This window comes from Xiphophorus hellerii, chromosome 20 (genome assembly GCF_003331165.1).
Source record: "Xiphophorus hellerii strain 12219 chromosome 20, Xiphophorus_hellerii-4.1, whole genome shotgun sequence".
Taxonomy (NCBI): domain Eukaryota; kingdom Metazoa; phylum Chordata; class Actinopteri; order Cyprinodontiformes; family Poeciliidae; genus Xiphophorus; species Xiphophorus hellerii.
Genome location: NC_045691.1, coordinates 31,855,746 through 31,865,699, shown reverse-complemented (window position 1 = coordinate 31,865,699; position 9,954 = coordinate 31,855,746). Strand labels below are relative to the sequence as shown.

Sequence of the window (9,954 nt, the reverse complement as noted above, 5' to 3'; positions counted from 1 at the left end):
CCTTTGTGACTGGTCAGATAGGAGGTGACTGATGAAGAAAGCGGTTATTTTGTAATTCCTTCTTTTACCCTTGCTGCAAACTTTCCTGGAGTTCTCCATCTGGTATTGTTTTTGTGAAAAATGTCCAGTGGAGCCAGCCTGGCCATCGCCTTCCTACGATATTCAAAGATGCTGTTCTGCTCGCCGTTTCTCTCTCCGCAGTGCGCGATGGTTGTTCACAGCGCGTTCGGTTTCATTCGTAGCATATCTCACATGGTATCACTTTCTTCACAAACGTCAAGGCCGAGGGTTCAAATCAGATCCGATCATTTCAAACTTCGACAGGAGGTCTGGACCGACAGCTCAAAGCATAGAACAAGCGGTCGATTTTTTACCAGGCTAGTCCAGAGCAGGTCTTTGGTGTTATTCTTAACACATTCTCTAAGGAAACAAGTTTTTCCAGTGAATGTACTGATGCTGCAAGAGTTCAACTGCTTAGTATAAATGTTTACAACTGACTAATAACTACTAACAGTGGTACAGGACAACGTGTGATGTGCAGTGCAGTCACACCCAGGTAATATCCTGAGATCTACTACCTGTAGCCACATGCCTCGTCTGCAGCTATGTTTTAGCCGGGCTCAGCGCAGCCTCTCTGGTATGTTACTGGCAAATTGAGCGTGAACCTGTCTCCCTGTGTTAGTGGGCTGTGTGTAGGCCTCATTCATGACCCAGGTGGGACAGCTCAAAGGTAAACCTGGCCTTCTTCCACAAGTCCGGAATGAGGAAATGTTTGCACTGTCACACACACGCACGCACACACACACAAATGTTTTTGAAAAAGTGAGCGATAAATCACATTCTATTGAAGAAGAGAGTCCTGAACGAGTTTCCTCTCGAGCCTCATCCCTCATGTCAAAGCCCATGTTGACACACTCCTCATCCATCACGGATCCTGTAGTTTGGATAAACTGGATGGTTTTCTGAAGAGGGAAGTGTGTGGCTTTGTCCATCAGATGTTTGCATTGGCTTAACAGTTTTGAATGTGATCGGCGACAAAGTGGCATTGATAGATGTCTGAACCCTTAACTCATACACGTTACACTGCAAAAACACAAAATCTTACAAAGTATTTTGGATTTGAATATATTTGAAATAAGACAAAACTAGGTTTTCAGTAACTTTTCAGCAAGATATAAGAGTTTGTTTTTTGTCAGTAATTCCTTAATATGGACGGAAAAAGTCCTAGTTCCACTGGCAGATTATTTCACTTATAATTTGGGAAAAATGTCTTGTTGTAAGTGAAATTATCTGCCAAAGGAAACTACTGCTTTTTCATCAATATTATTCAATTCAATTTGATTTAATCAAGGACAGCCCCCTGAACAATGTTACACGTTGTTTTGACAAACGGGAGAGACGGACGATACTGACTAAATAATTTATTGCAACAAGAGTTTGGCTGAAATATTTTTTGAAATAATTGAGAAATATGGGGGAAAAAAACAACAAAAAAAAACAACCAGACTTAATCATAAAATGATAAAGCTACAAACCCTTAAATCATTGCATTGTTACATATTTTATGTGGATTCTTTGAAACTAAGGATGTGGAAATACATTCCACATGATGGTGGGTTTGTAAGAACAAGGCAGGAAATTAGCTAAATTTGAAGAAAATTAGAAATCCCCACTGTTCTGCTCACATGAATAGAATTAAGGTTCCACAAATCGAAGAATTTGTAATCAATGCACCAGGACTCAGTCCAGGTTTGAGGACGGTGGACTATTATTATTCACAAGAGTTATCGACCACATGATTAGCTGAAATGTGTGAATACCTGAAACCACTGCAAAAATCATCTGGCTGCCAATGTTAGCAGTCTTATCCCAACACATACCTTAAGATGCATGAATATGTACAGTGGAAACCTTGACTCAATCAATGTTCTGCTAATAATTTTGAGTTGCGTTCCACAGAGAAATCCACAGATAAGGTCCACTGTAATCAGGTTTGTCTAATGCCTAAAAGACGGGGCTTCATCCATGTTGTAACAAGGGCTATTTATGTGCAATGTGAGCAGAATGTGTAAATAAAAACACATCAAAGTAGGAAGTTTTCCTTGTTTAAGTCAAAATAAGAGTCCCAAACATTCATGACAGAGTTTCAACCTAAAAAAAGAAGAAAAAAGAATAATAATTAAAAAAAATCCTATTTGGGGCCTGCCATGCAAAGCAATGGCAGGAACCTATTACTATTGTCGGAGAGAAGCGTCTCTTTAAGTATTATTCTTTATTTTTCTTCCGTAACCGTTAATGCGGCTCATACCGCTGGGTGCACACCTACAAATGAGGTATCAAAACGTGCAGAAAATTCACGCCATTGGAGCTATTACTTTTGGTGGGATTTGGGGTTAACGTGGCGACATAATTCGCAAAAAACTACGAAAAAAACCCCATTATAAGTCAATGGGAAAAATCCTAGAAATACCCTATTTTTGAGGATTTTCTGTGTCGTCACAAATTCACCTAGAAATGCCATTCAAATTTCATTTTGTAGATACGTCTGTGATCTCTTCGAAAGTGAAGACGGCTCGTCGATACCAGTTACGGTTTGTCCACAATTTGTCTCTAAGCGACCCAAAGTTTCTCATTTTTCCTAAAGTTAGAGTGTCTCTCTGGCTGCTTAGAGTGAGAGATGAAGACAACTTTTTCAGCCCAAATCATTTTTGAAATCGCCATCACGGCCACAAATATCGCACGATTAGTATCAAAATCGGTCCTGACATTGATACGCCTGTCTGCTCCGGTAAAATGTTTTCGAAATTTATCTAGACCGTACGGTTTTCTGTCACGGTGCTTCAGAGCAAAGTCATGCGACAGGATTTTCTGAGGCTCTCAGGCTCTTTCAGTAACACTTCACACCTTGGTGTGAAACTTATTTAACATAGCAACGGAACTCAAGAGGCTATTGGCTGCTGATTTGGACTACAAATACGCATCATTGTAGTTCTATCTATAGTGAAACCCTGAGTTGAAACAGATCAGGACTGAACTGGCCTTTAGAACTAATTGCTGCTATGGGCTGTATATAACTGATTTAACTCAGTAACTGTTACACATGGGATTAGTTTTGAACTTTAAAATGAAGCTTAACAAAAATTTCACAATAAAAGCCTTGAATATTTTTACATCATGTAATTGCTCTTTTTGGCTTTATTTGACTTTTTCATCCAAAGCACTGTTACACATGGTATTAGTTTGGCCCTTTGAAATGAAGCTTAACAAAAATTTCAAAATAAAAGCCTTGAATATTTTTACATCAGAAAATTGCTCTTTTGAGCTTTATATAACTGATTTAACCCAGCAATTGTTACACATGGGATTAGTGTGGCAATTTAAAATTAAGCTTGATGAAAATTTCAAAATAAAAGCCTTGAATATTTTTACATCAGCTACTTGTGTTTTGAGCATTATATAACTATTTTTACCTAAGGACTATTACGCATGGGATTAGTTTGGCCCTTTGAAATGAAGCATCCTGCAAATTTCAAAATAAAAGCCTTGAATATTTTTACATGACGTAATTGCTCTTTTTGGCTTTATTTGACTTTTTCATCCAAAGCACTGTTACACATGGTATTAGTTTGGCCCTTTGAAATGAAGCTTAACAAAAGTTTCAAAATAAAAGCCTTGAATATTTTTACATGACGTAATTGCTCTTTTTCGCTTTATTTGACTTTTTCATCCAAAGCACTCTTACACGTGGTATTAGTTCAGAACTTTAAAATGAAGCATACTAAAAATTTCAAAATAAAAGCCTTGAATATTTTTACATCAGCTACTTGTGTTTTGAGCATTATATAACTATTTTAACCCAAGGACTATTACGCTTGGGATTAGTTTGGCCCTTTGAAATGAAGTTTAACAAAACTTCCAAAATAAAAGCCTTGACAACATTTTAAATCGTACCGAACGGTGCACGTCCGCCTCGCTTAACGTTCTTGCGGTTCTCCGCGTGCCACTGATTACGTCGCGGCGTTCTTTGGCGTCGATGCCGATTTGTGGCGTGACGACGCCGGGCCCATGCCCGACGGGCGCGCCTTGGCAGGCCCCGGCTAAATTTCTTCCGAAATTTTCTAGTTAAGACTTAATCTTTATCAAGCAAGGTTCATTTTGACAGCAACTAGACAGTGGTCACAAGACAAACCTCACGTTTACAAAAACATATTGTGGTGTTTTTATATCACAACATCTTCTGAAATCACTAAAACATCTACTCAGTACTCTGTATGTCTATTTCCTTTGAGACGTTTAGGCTCTTTGACTCCCACCTATTTCATCCTAGTAACATGTGTATCTATAAATTTGAAAATAACCACGCGGAGTTATGTAACAAAGAGAAAATCACTAAAGCCATGCAGTACGGGAATCGTTTTGATTTTAGTCGTTTTTCAGTTTACCTAAGTATATTCTATTCTAAACGCTAAACCTAACAGTTAACGTTTAATGATGATGTATTTGCTTTCCAGCCATCTGAAATGCAGACATTTTCAATATGAGACTTACTCTATTAAAAAGGCCTTGTACACACACAGAGCCAGCAGCACGGCAACAGGCAGCCTGAAGGTCTTAGGGAGGTCATATCGGGTGAACAACAGCTGCCATGGCGACGTAATGGACCTATGCACACAAACACACACTATTATTCAGGTATATAATGTCTAAACAAACAAACCCATTAAAAATGGGTGGAAACAAATCGCTCCATCATTAAAAAAAACAAAGGAATCCGTCATATGAAAAGGCAATCAAGAGTTAAACAGTTTAAATAAATAGAAATAAGGCACAGCGTGTAAGTAGTAAAGCTACTCACCAAACTAATGTTTGAGTCAAAGCTCATCTGGATGTGCTTCCAATCAAACCCGATTCCTCTGGCGCCGACCCACAGGGGAAGGAACCTGAACAAACAACAAACATGCAGTTTTTACACAGCTGGGGAAGTTTCACTGAAAAGTTTTCTTCACAGGAAAAGTCACTGCTAACCTCGACGTCACGAGCTCCGCCGTCGCCCAGCCCATGGCAGCGACCATGATCTTATACTCTCCCTTCCCAGCATCACCAGATGGAGACCCAGCAGGTCAGCCAGGTCCACGGTGGCCTTCATGAACTCCTGAGAAACAAATAAATGCAGTTCTATACCGAGACAAAAACCTCTTTCAGATCAGCCTTTTGCTCCCTGATCTGCACCACTTAACAATTTAGGGATTAAAAGACAAAGCAAAATTACCAAGCGGGGTGTATATCACTTTGAGTTTCTCTTCTGATTTTAGTTCTGCAATAAAAGGTTTTGCTACTCACCCTTGCAAAGTCATAAGCACCGGCTCCTCCTTCCCAGGTTGGGAAAAATGTAGCGAGAAACAGAATCTAAAAAGACAGAAGGATAATGATGGTAGAAGAGTAATGATGAAAAGTAAAGAAGCACTGAGAAACTGGCCGGGAACTCCAAAATCAGACCCTGTTAACTGAGTCAGTGAACACAACATTCAAAATGGCCACCACCTCTTGCTGTTACTGCGAGAATAAACTACACTGCCTGGCCAAAAAAAAAGTCACCACCTGGATTTAACTAAGCAAATAGGTACAAGCCTCCTATTGGATAAGTACTGCATAGGCGATTATCTTTCAGCTGGCAACAAGTTATTTAACCCCAGCTGATGCAATGAGTAACTCCTCATTTCTTAAACAACCATGGCAAAAGACATGGTTGTTTAAGAAGGGTCAAATCATTGGCATGCATCAAGCAGAGAAAACATGTAAGGAGATTGCAGAAACTACTAGAATTGGGTTAAGAACTGTCCAACGCATCATTAAAAACTGGAAGGATGGTGGGGAACCATCGTCTTCCAGGAAGAAATGTGGTCGGAAAAAAATCCTGAATGATCGTGATCGGCGATTACTTAAACGTTTGGTCAAATCAAATCGAAGAAAAACAACAGCAGAACTCAGGAGTATGTTTAATTGTGAACGCAAAAGCATTTCCACACACACAATGCGAAGGGAACTCAAGGGGTTGGGATTGAACAGCTGTGTAGCCGTAAGAAAACCTCTAATCAGTAAGGCTAACCAGAAAAAAAGGCTTCAGTTTGCTAGGGAGCATAAAGATTGGACTCTGGAGGAATGGAAGAGGGTCATGTGGTCTGATGAGTCCAGATTTACCCTGTTCCAGAGTGATGGGGGCATCAGGGTAAGAAGAGAGGCAGGTGAAGTGATGCACCCATCATGCCTAGTGCCTACTGTACAAGCCTGTGGGGGCAGTGCTATGATCTGGGGTTGCTGCAGTTGGTCAGGTCTAGGTTCAGCAACACTGTGTGCCCAAAGAATGAGGTCAGCTGACTACCTGAATATACTGAATGACCAGGTTATTCCATCAATGGATTTTGTCTTCCCAAATGGAACGGGCATATTCCAAGATGACAATGCCAGGGTTCATCGGGCTCACATTGTGAAAGAGTGGTTCAGGGAGCATGAGACATCTTTTTCACACATGGATTGGCCACCACAGAGTCCAGACCTTAACCCCATTGAGAATCTTTGGGATGTGCTGGAGAAGGCTTTGCGCAGTGGTCAGACTCTCCCATCATCAATACAAGATCTTGGTGAAAGATTAATGCAACACTGGATGGAAATAAATCTTGTGACACTGCAGAAGCTTATTGAAACAATGCCACAGCGAATGCGGGCTGGAATCAAAGCTAAAGGCGGTCCAACAAAATATTAGAGTGTGACCATTTTTTGGTGGTGACTTTTTTTTGGGCCAGGCAGTGTATTTTCAGGATTTGTGAGGTAACAGAAATTATAGAGTAAGAACAGAGAGAGGCTGTTTTAAATGTAAGATGGATTTTCTGTGGCACCTCTAGACGTGTCTGCAGGTCTTCATGCAGCAAGTGACTTTCAGCTCATAACAGGAAGGCTGAACAGGACAGTCAACTGGCTGTTTGGTTTTTATTTTTGACCTGTCGAAGGATGTTTGTCATGAAACATGCCGAAACTGCACTTTTGGAAATCACAGTGTTAAGGATCTACTTTTTCTGATGAATACAGAGAAACTGGTGTTTGAGAAATGCCAGCTGCAATAAAAACACTAATTACTAATAAGAGATGTAGGGATGCACCAATTTGGAAACTTGGGCTGATGCCGATATCTGTTATCAATATTTATGATACTATATGTATTTTACTATCCTTTTGTCCCTTTGAAGAAAATGGCCACACTGCTGACTTCATCACTACTTCTTCAGCTGAACTCCCCACAATCCTTTGCTGCATCACTGTCACATGACCAAAAAAACCTGACGTTACTAAGAAGCTTATAAGAGACGGTAAGAGTCTCAGAACATGTTACTGCTGCTGCTGAGGGGGGGCATGAACCAGGAGTCTACTATGAGTACACAAAGTAATATAATTCTTATTTTTGTAACTTTAGTCAAGCAGTTGAAAGCATAGAGAATAATAAATCAAATACTCACAGGCTGCTGCATTTGTACTGTATGAGATGAAGTAAGGGAAATAGGCCAGGGCAAAGCAGTTTCCAAAGTGAAAACGTGTCATTGTGTCGGTGAACATCAGCTTCCTGTACAGAGACAAAAATAAACATAAGAAAATAACAAACACCCATCACAGGTTATCATAGGCCACCTTTAGAGTTAAAACTCTAAGGGTACAGTAAAGGCTCACTGTTACCTTATTATATTCGCAAATGATAAAATAGTTGGGTTTCTCCTGCGTCTCCAGAGCACATGCGGTTCGGCAAAGTGGTCACACTTTTTTTTTCAGGTTTTTGCAAATGCACTCTCATCAGACAAGAGCTAGCTAGAAGGAGAGGCTAGCTCTAGCTGGTGCTAGTAATCTCCTTCTCATTTGCCTGCTCCGGTTGTTTAGTTAGGGCGCCAGCCTATCATTAATCAGCCTTCAGAATGGACATAGCCTCCTGTGAGGAGGATGTAGCCACGCTAGTTGTGCAAAACTTTTAATTTTAGCGCTGAAACCGCGTCATAGCTCTTATCCCCATTGCTTGTGGACACCTTTTCCTTCCACCCAATTTCCCATGAATGCGGAGTTAGCCGTTTAGTGTCTGGTTTCATCTGGTGGCTAACCCTCCTTGTGGAAGAAGTCAAATATGTTCTGCTGCAGACCTGAGTTTTCCTGGACCATAACATCCACAGGCGTGGCACTGTGACTGTGACTGTTACAGGGTCACTCCTGGATCTGCTGGACTCAACATCTCTGTCAGCATCCCCACTTCAAAGAAGCGCTCCAGTGGTTTGTGGCTTTATTTGCCTTTTTTTTCTTTCTTTTTTTTTGTCAACCCCCCAGATGAGCATATGGCAACACAATACAAAGCATTAACCCAGCCTCCTGTCAATACCAAGAGTGTGCCACTCCCACTGTGAAAGGTGAACAGCAGGACACTCGTGAACGCCTGCGTGAGCACACACACTAGCTAGCTCACGGATATTGCTGCGGAGCGCTCCCCCTCAAAATGCTTTGGTTTTCAGATGAAGTCCTTTCACCCCCAGCAGGCAGCAGCTGCAGGGTTGTTTCTCAGAGGGAGGCAGGACGACAGCCGGAGCAGTCTTTCAGAAACACACAGCTGATTACCCTTCATTCAGGGAGGCACGAGAACACTTGGGACAAAACATTTATTATGTCATCATGCTGAGCCTGTGTGCTTTTTGGGCCCGTCTTCCACATAAAACCAAGAAAATTCCATGGAAAAAAAAACAACAACCAGTCAGAACAGCGGAGCTAGCTCCTTGTGACAACATGTTGCTGTGCTTCATGATTTTGTTGGACTGGGCATACAGAATCCTACCAGGTCCTTGTTGCTATAGAAAGAATGAGGTTGCTGAGGGACATTTTCCCTAATAATACGGGGTGCTTTTATATATTTTTAACAGTATGAATAATTCTGACCCAACCAGAGAAAGTCTTCATTCAAATCAAACTTTTGCGCCCAATTCATGTTTTTTTTTATTCTCTCAAATTTTTTGATGTATCATCCTTCCACCTTGAAAAAGGAAGTGTCTTGGTGTATGTAAACTTCTGACCAGCAGTGTATGCTTCTGTGGCAACAGTTTACAATGCACACAATTTCTGGTTAGCTTCTTAGCGTTGAACTGGCGCATTACGTAACGGCCAAATGTTAGCGACTGGGTACCAATCAACCAGGCCACGCAAAAACGTAATTTCTTCAGATGCCGACGTTACAATTGGCTGTAATAAACAGGAAGGGGAAAGTAGCATAGAGAAAATGGAGAAAATGTCGTGGAACTGTCCGGAAAGATGCGAACAGAGGAAAAGGCCGGTTGGTCACAGGAGATAAATGTTAGTCAGAACTTATTCTTTAAATTTGTCTCCTTTAGTGTGTTAACTCTTTTTTTGGAAAAGCCAAGAGTGGAATCTTTTTTGCGAAATAAAGGAATTATTTTGCGTTTTGCACATTCCACCATCCAGTTGCAATGCGACGCTAACAAAAACATTCATGGAAACGCTGAAGAGTGGAACCACTCTGTCTGCCTTCTTGTGCAGTTCAAACCTGAGCTCTCAGGTGACCAGTGACAGTTTTACTCATGATGATTTAAGTGCATCTCTACAAAGAATATCTGTGTTTTCCAGAAACGCAAGATTTGTGGCCTTTTAGCAGAGCTGACTCAAAAAGCACACTCAGCTTATCAAAGGCAGAAAAAAAAAAAATCTAAAGAAAACCCAGGTGAGTCACTGGGAAGCTCTGCGGTTAGCATTCAGAATCGAGACAAAGGCAAAACAGAGACTGTAGTCTTTCATTGTGAGCTCAGGTTCAGGTGACTCACCTGTACAACAGCAGCAACTGAAATATGTACCAGTCTACTTAGATTACTTCAACTCTTAACAGCAATGGACAATGTAGTAGATTCGTATGTACATTTACCGATG

The 9,954-nt window shown here is 40.9% G+C and overlaps 1 pseudogene; it reads right to left on the bottom strand.

Annotated features, from left to right (window-relative positions):
* Positions 1–1,406: 1,406 nt before the first annotated feature.
* LOC116710735 (transmembrane protein 147-like) lies at positions 1,407–7,836 on the bottom strand (annotated as a pseudogene).
* Between the last annotated feature and the right edge of the window lie 2,118 nt (positions 7,837–9,954).